Source organism: Chrysochloris asiatica, unplaced genomic scaffold (assembly GCF_000296735.1).
Source record: "Chrysochloris asiatica unplaced genomic scaffold, ChrAsi1.0 scaffold00074, whole genome shotgun sequence".
Lineage (NCBI taxonomy): Eukaryota > Metazoa > Chordata > Mammalia > Afrosoricida > Chrysochloridae > Chrysochloris > Chrysochloris asiatica.
In genome coordinates, this window is record NW_006408592.1 from 12,323,343 (window position 1) to 12,335,781 (window position 12,439).

The window sequence follows — 12,439 nt, forward strand, 5'->3', positions numbered from 1 at the left end:
AATCAAATGGAAGGATCCCGTGGGCTGGTAGATGTGGGTTTGATGCTCTTTGAGAGAGATTTCAGGGATTTCAGTAGATAATACCCTGTCTGTTTTTAAGTGCTGTTGAGTCAGCTGACTCATAGTGACCCTGTACAGTTTCTGAGGAGCAGCTGGTGGGTTTGAGCTACCGATCTTGTGGGTCACAGTCCAGCGCTGGCCCACAGTGCCACACCAGAAGTCAGGAAGTTGGAAATGAAAGCTGTTACTGTTGAGGAAGATTGCTTTGGATTGCATCTCAATGTGAAGAAAACAAAAATCCTCACCACTGGACCAATAAATGACATTCTTATCAGTGGAGAAAAGATTGAAGTTGGCAAGGACTTCATTCTTTTGGGATCAACCATCAACACTCATGGAAGCAGCAGCCAAGAGATCAGACGATGTATTGCATTAGGCAAATCTTCTGCACAAGACCTTTTTTAAAAGTGTTGAAGAGCAAAGATGTCAGCTTGAGGACTAAAGTGCGCCTGACCCAAGCCATGGTATTTTCAATCACCTCATATGCATGTGAAATCTGGACAGCGAATAAGGAAGACCCTAGAGGAATTGATGTTTTTGAGTTACGGTGTTGGAGGAGAATATTGAAAGTGCCATGGGCTGCCAAAAGAACCAATAGATCCATTTAGGAAGAAGTGCAGCCAGAGTGCTCCTTGGAGGCCAGGATGGCCAAACTTTGTCTCTCATACTTTGGACATGTTGTCAGGAGGGACCAGTCGCTGGAGAAGGATATCATTTTGGGTATGGTAGAGGGTCAGAGAAATAGAGGAAGACCCCCAGCGAGGTGGATTGGCAAAGTGGCAACATCAATGGGCTGGCTCAAGCATGGCAACAATTGTGAGGTTGGCCCAGGGCAGTGTTTCATTCTGTTGTACATTGGGTTGCTATGAGTCAGTACCAACTCCATGGCACCTAACAACAACCACAACAACAAAGAGACAAGAAAGAGGGCATTTTTCTTCCTTCTAGGATGGAAGGAAGAAAGCTGAACCCAATTGAAGGCCAAATCTATGACAAGTTTTGCCCTTTAACATGTTTCCTGATTAGAAGGGCATTGTTAACAGAAGTTGACAGAAAACTTGACACATCTTCTGAGCCTTAAAAATGAAGATTCCTTTGCATGAATACAGGAGTGTGTGGGGGTCATGTGGGGTGGATCTGGAGAAGACCTAAGCCAGCCTGGTTTTGAACAAAGTGAGACACTGATGCCACCTCTGTTTAAGAAGAGGTGCTGTAGGATAAGCACTGGACCTCAAGGTCAGTTTGAACCTCAAGATCTGTGGTTCAAACTTGCCAGCTGATCCTCAGAATCCCTATAGAGGGTCACTATGAGTTGGAACTGACTTGACTGCACATTATGCAAGAAAAAACTTCTTGTGGGCCATATTAACCCCTATCACTTCCCACTCCTTCCCCAAAGTATCTTCTTATTAGTTTTGATCAGAATAAACTCCCCTCTCTCCCTGCCATTTACATCAGTTATTTTGCAATTTTTCTAATGTTGTACCTGTTTAATTATCTCTAGTGGGAGAATAAAAGGGTATAGTTTAGAGCCTACTATTATCTTAATAGGTTTTGTCTTTTCTAATATAAAAGTAATACATCACTGGTTCTTTTCTTTGAACATAAATTGGAATACGTTTTTACACAGTATTCACAAAACAAGTAGAGTTTTTAAAAATGGCACAAAGCATGCAGCAAACTACCTTGAAATTTAATCAATCCCCATACTAGTAGCCACAATGCCTGCAAACCAATTATTCATCAGAAACAAGTTCCAAGTATGCAACAAAATAATCCGAGTGAAAAAAATCGACCATTGTGCTCACACACAAAAGCAAATATTTCAGTGAATCATTGTGCACGAAAAGCAAAGAAATGCAACAGGAAAAAATGTATTTGGTGAATATAATTTTTTTTATGATACACAGCAAAAATGTACAACATCATAAAGATTTTAATCTTTATCCTCCAAACTCAGAAAATAATCATCTACAAAGCCAGGAAAATCACTATTCCCAAAGTCTTCAAAAGTCCATGTCACTGATGGAATTCCAATGAGTCTCCTAATCACTTGCTTTTTACAAAGCAAAATCCTGCAGCTCCGTGGATTGTGTCCTTCCTTAAAGTGTATGGAACGTTGACATCAAACTAATTTAAAGCTATGTCTCTGTGGGGTTTTGTTTTTTTAATTTATAATTGTTGTTAGAGGAACATAAAAGGTGCACAAAATTTTTTAAAGTTAAATTGTAGTAGGTGGTTTGCAGTAAAACATAGCGGTCACTTGCCCTAGTGTTCCTCTATCATAGGTTCCACTTCCCAAAGGACAGTTCTAGTCTTTTCTAGTTGTTTCCCTTGCTGTTTACTTTCATGTTCAAAGTAATATGTACACACCACTGTTTCTTCAGTTATCACTTTAGGGCATTATCTGTTGGCTTCCTGCAATGGAAAAGGGTTCCCACATGAACTCCTCTCTTGCCTTCACTCATCCCCTCTCCTCTCATATAATTGTTATAATCATTTGTGGTTAAATAAGTAGCTATTTGTTATACAATTATGATTATGCAATGTTTACAAATTTGTTTTGTATGGATTTCGATTTTGGTTTTATTTTGCCAAAGTAGCACACTATAATATTCTTTTTTTGTGTGTGTGCCTTAATTTTTTCTTGAGTTGATCATTTTATCTCCCCAACCCCCACCCACTTGTTTGAGAAAGTACAGATGTTTTTTTGTGGCTAGGCAGGCCCCTTTTTATACATGGGATATGGTGACAGATGAAACTATAAAGGAACCAGAACTTAGAGAGCTACAGAACTGAGGCTTTATCTTGATGGTAGTTGAGAGGCTATGGAAGAACTCTAATCAGGGAAGCGACCTTCCCGAAGATTTATGTTTGATGATTGTGTATGTACCACATAGGAATAGTTTCCAAACAGATACGGAAATGTGTGTCAAAGCATCCCACCATCAGGAAATTCTCAGACATGGGCAGGAGTCAGCCAAGTCACTACCAGCTTCCAGCTCTCAGGCACTTTCCTCCCCACCAATATCCATTCATTGTAAGGAAGGAGCGAAACCATCTCTCTGGGCACATCTGGGTCAGATGGCCTTTCTCAAGACTCATTTGCAGTTATTCGATCACAAAGTGGTCAACATGGGCAACAGGAAACTGCTCCTCTCCACCCCCTGACACACCACCTTTTTTAAAAAGTAAAAATAGGTGAACTATGGATGGGTAGAGTTTGTGCATTTCCAGAGAATAAAAATATATTCAGCACCCAATGCGCACTTATTAAAAGGAAATTACATACATCTCAGTTTTGCTTTTTGCTTCATTTTGATTTGTTGGGGAGGAAAGAGAAAAGACTGGAAATTTTCAAAACATTGAAGTTAAGATACAGAAGAAGAATAAAGATTCAGTTGCTTCCTCAAATAAGACTAGAAATGAGGGCTTGTATCAGTGGGGCAATGGAGTCCTGGTATGGTGCCGTGGGTTAATGCACTGGACTGCAAAGTCAATTTGAGCTGGAAGATCAGTGGTTCAAACTCATCAGCCTCTCCTTGGAAACCCTATGCAGGGTTGCTATAGGTTGGAACTGGCTCAATGGCATTTAACAACAACAACAACAATCAATGGCAATGGGTATAAGAATTATTCCTAACTTTGGAAAATCACAGCTTTGCCATCTCAGCAAATGAGATTAGCATTCATAGAGAAGAAATCCTGCTGTGCTGGGTGATTAAGAAATGTGCAGATTTCTAAGAAGGCAGCTCACCAACTGCCTTGGCCATTTGCCTACCACATTCTGTCAATTTTATTAGTATAGTGTGACTCCGTCAGAAGGTTGGTGGTTCAAACCCACCAGCCATTCCTTGGAAACCTACACAGTGTCGCTGTGAGTCAGAACTAACTCATCAGCAATTAACAGCAGCAGCAACAACAGAGCATTGTTTAAGCAAAGATTTGGGGTTTTGTTGTTGCTGTTTTAAAGATTTCTGCTGCTTTTTCATTCAGTTGGGAAGTTCTAGATAACCAGCTCAGCACCAGGAAATGCCATGGTAGACAGCTAGCTATCTGTTAGGGTCAAACACAGTCATCATCATTGTCAGACCTCTGATTGCTATGTGCCGGCCACTGTTCAACCATCTTCACTACAGTCTTGTAAAATATCACTTGGTGGTGTTAAGTGCCTTTGAGTTTCCAAGGAGGCTGGTGGGTTTGAACCACCAATCTTGTGGTTAGCATTCCAGTGCTGATCTCACAGCACCACAATATCACTTTTGTTATTGGTATTGTTGTTAAGAGCTTTTGAGTTGGTTACGACTCCTAGTGACTCTGTATAAGGTTTCCAAAGAGTGACTGGTGAGTTTGAACTGTTGACCTTGCCATTCAAACCGACCTTGTGGTCCAGTGCTTATCCTACAGCATCACAGCACTACTGACCCTCATTTTTCAGTAGAGTAGAGGATCTGGGACTTGCCCCAAAACATGCTGTAGGTAAATGGCAGAATTAGAATTGAAAATGAAGTTAGTCTTCATCAGTTAAAATGGTTTTGACAGTAATTGAGAGAAAACTTAGTACCAAGTACTAGGACATATACTTGTTGTTGTCAAGTGCCATCGAGTTGGAACCGACTCATAGCGACCCCATGCACAGCAGAATGAAACAATGTCCGATCCTGGCCCAACCTCACTACCGCTGCCACACTTGATGCCATCAATAATGCCACCTGGCTGATCCATCTCATTGGGGGTCTTCCTCTCTTTCTCTGACCCTCCATCTTACCCAGAATGGCATCCTTCTCTAGAGACTGTTCCCTCCTGACAATATGTCCAAAGTATGAGAGACGAAGTTTAGCCATCTTGGCCTCCAAGGAGCACTCTGGCTGCACTTCTTCCAAAACAGATCTATTGGTTCTTTTGACAGTCCATGGCACTTTCAGTATTCTCCTCCAACACCACAACTCAAAGGCATCAATTCTTCTACGATCTTCCTTGTTCGCTGTCCAGCTTTCACATCCATATGAGGTTATTGAAAATACCATGGCTTGGGTCAGGCGCACCTTAGTCCTCAAGCTGACATCTTTGCTCGTCAACACTTATCCTGTGTCACATAAAAGAACCCCTCGAGGTGGTGTGGGCCCCAGAGTTGCCTGCTCCAGTGAGCAGCAGCACTACCAAGGAGCCTGGCTCTTTCCAACTTTCTGCTCTGCTGTCCTTGCTGGTTCATCTTATAGTTATAGGATGGCTGCTTATAGCAATGACAGCTGCTTGCTTCTTCTTTCTCATATAATGGGCAAGAAAGACTGGCTAAAGAGACTGGCTTCCCATTGTTGTGTATGAAGAGCAAAGAGGAATTTCCCCCAGAAATTCCCTCCAGGATTTCTCTGGCTGATATTGGATATAAACTCATCCCTGAACCATTCATAGGCCCAGATGATGGGATCATCCTTCCATCCCTAACATCAGTTCCTAAAACTGCATTGTTGCTGTGTAGTGGCGGAAAGGCTGTTCAGTGGGTATTTGATGTCCAAGGTCTTTTCACCATACCCAGAAATACCTGCAAAATGTATGAGGTCCAGCACAAAATGAAAATACAAGGCCCATTATTCAAAATCTTTCAGGGCTGTCAAGTTTGTGTGAAAGCTTCTGTAGTCCCCCATCTTTCCCACACAACTGGTGCCATCTTTAGGAAACTCCTACAGCCCATCAAACCAAGTGTGGAGCTCTCAGAGCATGGGGTCCTGCGTGACTGCTCAGGGCACACACCCACAAGGCAACCCTGACCATTGTATGTGCTTTTTGGTACAATGTTTTAGGTTATTCACTTATCTGTCTTGAGGGCAAGAACCAACCATTCTTATTTGTTACAGTATCCTCCATACTTTAGTCAGTGCCAGACATATAATAGGAGCTCAGGCGGCACAAACAAAACAAAACCCACCACAACAAGGAAGTACTCAGCTGAGTTTATACTTACACTCCGAGTAAGTAGAAGTAAGGCTGATAGTGTAGATGGTGATGATATCTTGACCCTGACTGTGCCCTGCACACATAGTGTTGTATGTGCTACGTATAACCTCCTTGCCTGATTCTGACATGATCTCTGATACCTCACATGTTTTCTACCTTCCATTGAGCCTTCCAAGTGCTTCAGTATGTATTTTGTACCTGACTTGCTTCCTGGTATCTCACAGGGCTTAGACCAAGATAATCACAAATCTGACTAAGATTTTCACACCAGGATTTTCCCTTTTGGTCTTTTGTCATCATGCAAAACATTTTCTTTTTGATGTTAAAACTTTACTTTGGATTGGACATTCAGAAATTATATTTTCTCTGTGAACATACAATCAGTGGAGTTTTATCATCTAGGAATATAGTCCCCATTTTGCCAGTGACCATTGAATCAGCCTTTGATGTAAGCAAAGCATTGTGTGACGTCTGGGGAGAAACAGGCTTACAGACATATCAATACCTTGGTCTAGATGAAGACATTGAGTGAAAACACAGGATGAGTTAAGTAACAAGAACTAGCCTCATAAAGACATCATGAGAGCAGGAATTAATTGATTTTTGAATGGCTCAGCCCATTCTCCCTTTAACATTTTCCATACCACTTAATTCTACCCATTCTTCAAGGCCCCAAGAGATCGCCTCTGAGACCTGGTTTAAAAAAAAAAAAATACTCTGCAGAATGTCTGCTGTGTGTTGGCATCTGGTAGATATGTGCTGTGTCTCCCTGGGCTCTTTCTCCTAATTTCACAGTAGAACATCAGTTTCGTCCAGCCCTGCTGCACGCGTATACACTGTGCATAGCAGCACGTTGCAGTCAGTCTCAGGTTAGGGTTTGTTGTCTCTAATAAGCCTGTCTCCTTCATGAAACTCAGTGCTCTGCCAACACGAATGGCATTCATCTTTTCCCTCCCTCCCCCCGTGCCAATCACACACCCTCATACACAGTAGGTAGCCAGTGAATGTCAGCTGACTGGACTGCATTCTGAACTCAGAGAAGAGAGAGGGTTTATCTGGTGATCCTCAGAAAAGTCAGAGATCAAGAGTGAGACAGGAAGTCTAGAGATGAGCCCAGGACAAGAACTGCCTTGGGCTCTCAACCACACATCAGGCTCCCCAGGACTCAGGCCTCCTGCCTTGCCGTGGCCCTACATCTTCCATCTCTAGAACTTCCCCTTAGCCCACTGGGTGAACAGGACCCCAGGGAGCCTTTCTGAGTGCCTGACGGCTGCACCAATGGGCTCAGACAAGGTAAAAGGCAAGGGTCAGAGAAGAAGTTACTGCAGTAATAACTCAGACCTTCATGAAAGCTTTTGACATTTAGAAAGACTCTTAGATGCCGCATTTGAGTTTAGAACTAGAAAGGGAGAAACAGAAACGCTTTTGCAGTTCCTTTTGGCACAGTCTACTCATCATTGGACGTGCTGCCCCAGACTTCAGCTCTGGAGATATCCAGGTTTACAGCAGACCCAACCATCTCCCTCATTGCTCTCTTGGCCCAAGTCAAGCCAGGCTGAGGGTGGGAACCAGCAAACTAGATAAATGCCAGTATTCACCAGACTAGCTGTTCCTAGCTTTGCTGAGTCCCTTTAACTTGTAAGGTCACAGGGGAGACAGAAGGAACCTGGGGGTAGAGTCAAGTTCATCTGGGTTTGAATGCAGCATTTCCTGGAGAGCGTCAGACAGATGTTGTCACCTCTCTGAGCCTCTTCATTTATGAGATGGGGATGATAGCATTACAGCTTCAGTGTTGGAACGCAGATATGAAAGTACATTGAAAGTGTCTATAAACTTTGGTGATTCAGTGGTAGAATTCCATCCATCCATGCAGGAGACCCTGGCTCAGTTCTCAGCCAGTGCAACCTCATGGCTAGATACCACCTGTCTGTCACAGGAGCTCTGTGATGCTGAGCAAGTTTCAGTAAAACTTCCAGACTAAGACTATGAAGAAAGGTCTGGCAATCTACTTCTGAAAACCACAGTGAAAACCACAGTGGATCACAATGACCCAGTTCATGACTGATCATGGAGATAATGCAGGACCAGACAGCATTTCCCTCCATTGTGCCTAGAGTTGCCATGAATCGGGGGCTGACCCAATGGCAGCTGAGACCAGAAACACTGTGCCTGGCACATAGGAAGCTCAGCACATATTTATGAGGAAAGACTGGCCCTACACAGGGAGAGGTCATGAATAACCACCGTGACCTCAAGCATACGTTTCACCATTTGGAATCATTCTTCCTGATTTGCGTGGGTAGTTAGGAGAATGGAGACATTAAAAGGATTTGGGGGTAATGTCTTATTTGATGGCTTCCTTTCTGAGGTGATGCCTAGCATGCATCAGATGGCTGCTTTCACCTAATTTCAGTCATTAGATTAGGGAGGATGAGATAGTTCATCCTCAGGAAGAAACAAATTGATGTAAGTGTGATTAGTAACTGTCCATGAGTAATGCAGCAGAGGACCAGGATTCGAACAAAGCCTCTACCGCCACCCCCTGCATTAATGTGACCCAGTGAATGGCCCAGCCCTGCCCTGCCCTGCTCCCATGCTCAGGAGTGCAGCTGCTTGCAGGGCAATGTCTGTCCACCTGAAAATGGATATCCTCTTATTACTAATATCCACGGATCATTAAGAATTTGTTCTTCTGAGGTTGGAAATCCAATGGTTACGCTTTATAGTTGTTGTTAAGTGCCGTGGGGTTGGTTCTGACTCGTAGCAACCCTGTATAGGGTTTCTGAGGTGTGGCTGGTCAGTTTAAACTACTGACCTTATGGTTAGTGTACGGCTAGAAACCAGTGCGTAGCCTAGTGGAGCACTTTTTCTTTTGTTTTTTTAAGATAGAAAGGACATTTGTGTTTAAATGTTGGTGTCATTTGAAGAAGTGATTCCTGTTCATTTTCTAATACACTGTGTGCACTTACCTTGTTGTTGTTGCTCTTGTTATCTGCCATTGAGTTGGTTCCAACTCACAGAAACCCTGTATAGGGTTTCCAGGGAGCGGCTGGTGGCTTTGAACCACCAACTTTGTAGTGGAGATGAATAAATTACCTCAGGGGACTCCAGAGCAGTGAGAGCCGTAGAATACATGTAAATATGTGTAGTTGCTGTGCAGTGCTGCAGTGCCCATGAGGGCACACATGAGGAAACAGTAGGTTTATATGAAGAGTGTGGAATGGCTTTGTGGAAGATGGACTGTTTCAACCTCAGCTTAATGGATTGGAGAGGGAGGCTAAGAAAGGTGCTCTAGGCTGACAGAGCAGTGGGAGTGAGCGAGACTCCTAGCTCTGAAGAGTGAAAGCTCAACTCCGACAGACTTTTGTTTCTGAAGAGAAGAAGAAAATGCAATGGCTGATATAACTGAGAAATCCAGGGGTCACTGTCCCTTCAGGGCTGCTAGATCCAGGTGTTTGAATGATGCCTTCATGAGTCTCTCTCTGTGTCTGTTGACTCTGTTTCCCTTTGTTTGACCTCATTCTCAAACAAGCATTCTTCATGTCATGTGATGCTTTCTAAACTACCAGCTTTGTAATCCCAGGAAAACTAGAAAGCCCCTTTTGCTGTGCTGTTGTTGTTGTTACATGCTGTCAAGTCAGTTCCAACTCATAGCAATCCTATGTCTTCCAGAACAAAATTCTATCCAGTCCTTTGCCATCCTCACAGTCATTCCTCTGTTCGAGCCCATTACACAGCTACTGTGTAAATTCATCTTCTTGTGCATCTTCTTCTTCTTGTTGACCCTCTACCAAGCATGTTGTCCTTCCCTGGGAACCAGTCCCTCCTGACAACATGTTCAAAGCATGTGAGACAATGGCTTGCCATCCTCAATTCTAAGGAGCATCATGGCTGTACTTCTTCGAACACAGATTTGTTCATTCTTCTGGCGGTCCATGATAATTTCAATGTTATTCACCAATACCATAATTCAAATGTATCAATTCTTCTCCAATTTTCCCTATTTATTATCCAGTTTTTGCATGCACATGAGGTGATTGAAAATACCATGGCTGAGGTCAGGTGCACCTTATTCCTCAAAGTGACATCTTTGCTCTTTAATACTTTAAATAGGTCTTTTGCAGCAGATTTGGCCAATGCAACACGTTGTTTAATTTCTTGACTGCTGCTTTCATGGGCACTGATTATGGATCCAAGTAAAATGAAATCCTAAACAATGTCAATGTTTTTCCGTTTATCATGATGTTGCTTATTGGTCTAGTTGTGATGAGTTTTGTTTTCTCTCTGTTGAGGTATAATCTATACTGATCTCCATCAGTAAATGCTTCAAGTTCTCTTCCCTTTCAGCAAAGTTGTGTCACCCTATTGTTAATGAACATTCCTCCATTCCTAATGTCATGGTATTCTCCATTGTAGTTCAGCTTGTCAGATTATTTACTCAGCATACAGATTAAGTAATTATGGTGAAAGGATACAACCTTTCCTGATTTTCAACCACACAATCTCCTTTTGTTTTGTTAAAACAACTACTTCTTTCATATACGGATTCTACTTGAGCACAATTAAATGTTCTAGAATTCCCATTCTGAATAATGTTGTTCATCACTTGTTATGACCCACACAATTGAGTACTTTTACATAGTCAGTAAAACACAGGTAAATATCATTATGGTATTTTCTGCTTTCAGCCAAGATTCATATGACATCAGCAATGATATCCTTGGTTCCATGTCTCATCTGAATACAGCTTGAATATCAGGCAGCACCCTGATAATGTATGGCTGCATCCATTTTTGAATTGTTTTCATTGAAGCTTTACCAGCAAGTCATATTAATGATATTATTCAGCATAATTTTTTGGGGGGATGGGCAAAAATATGAATCCCTTCCAGTTAGTTGGCTAGGTAGCTTCCTTTCAAATCTCTTAGCATTGATGAATGGATGCTTTTCAGCATTGCATCTGTTTGTTGAAACATTTCAATTGGTATTCTGTCGATGCTGAAGCCTTGTTTTTCAACAGTGCCTTCAGTGTAGCTTGTTCCTTTAGTACCAGGTTGGTGATAATATGCTACTGGCTGAAATGGTTGGGTGTCAACCTGTTCTTTTTGGTCCAGTGGCTCTATGTATTCCTTCCAACTTCTTTTGATGGTTCCTGCATAGTTCAGTATTTCACCCATCGTTGTTGTTGTAAAGTGCCGTTGAGTTGATTCCAACCCATAGTGACCACCTATATAGGGTTTCCGAGGAGCAGCTGGTGAGCTTGAACCACTGACCTTGCAGTTCAAACAGCTTTGCAGCCTGGCACATTAACCCACATCACCACACCAGGACTCCATTTCGCCCACAGTCTTTCAATATTACAATGCAAGTCTTGAATTTTTTTAAGTTTTTCATCTTGAGAATTGCTTTGTGTGTTCTTTCTTTTGGTGTTTTAATTCCAGGTCTTAGCACATTTCATTGTAATACCTTTTTCTTTGTCTTCTTGAGCTGTCCTTTGCAATCTTCTGTTCAGTTCTTTTACTTCATCATTCCTTCCATTCCCTTTAGCTACTCTAGGTTCAAGAGCAAGTTTCGGAGTCACTTCTGACATCTGATATCCTTGATGTCATTTCACAACTCCTCTGGGCTTCAGTCATTATTCAATGAATCAAATCCGTTGTTGAGATGGTTCCTAACTCCAGGTGGGTTTCACTCAGGGTCCTGCCATTTATTGCTCTTCTGTTTAGTATCAAGCACTCATCCTTTCATTGATTCATTCACTTATTTCCTTAGTAAGTATACATTGGGGATCTACCTATGTCAGTGATGGGCTAGGTGTTAGGGATTGATTCATTGATTTCTCTTGGATGGATCAGAAACTTTGATCGTCAGCTTTATTGTGTTTGATTGAACATCGGTAAAACAGTTAATGATCAGTTCACAGATCTAGCCTGTTTAAGAGCTAACAGGACCTTTAATAGTGAAAAGTTCGGAAGCAATTGACAGAGGTATTTGCTGAGTAAATGAATCAGGTATAACGCTCTCCATTTTCTTAGGGGGGTACCTGGCAGGAATTGCTTGGCAGGGCTAGAACCTGCTGCCTCAGGCCTCCTTTTCCTGTAGCCCTGGACAAGTAGGCAGAGCACAAGTAGACTGGATGAGCTTACCAGGTTCATTTGTGCTCTCTAGCCATTCAGATGAATTAGACTTCATCTAGCTAGTCCAGAAATCTGGGAAACCACACAGTAGGCCCATTGCAAATACACTACATATATTGGTTAGAAGCGATCACTAAAACAAAACAAAAGAATATTGCCCTCGAGTTGACGTGACTCATAATAACCCAATGTTGTTGTTGTTGTTAAGTGCCATCGAGTCGGGTCCGACCCATAGCGACCCTGTACAGGGTTTCCGAGGGTGTAAATCTTTACGGGAGTAGAAAGCC

The 12,439-nt window shown here is 42.4% G+C and overlaps 1 protein-coding gene across 1 annotated transcript in view; it reads left to right on the forward strand.

The window, feature by feature from the left end:
- Positions 1-12,439, forward strand: part of TENM4 (teneurin transmembrane protein 4) — a 543,700-nt gene that overhangs the window by 188,362 nt on the left and 342,899 nt on the right. The window lies entirely within an intron of this gene.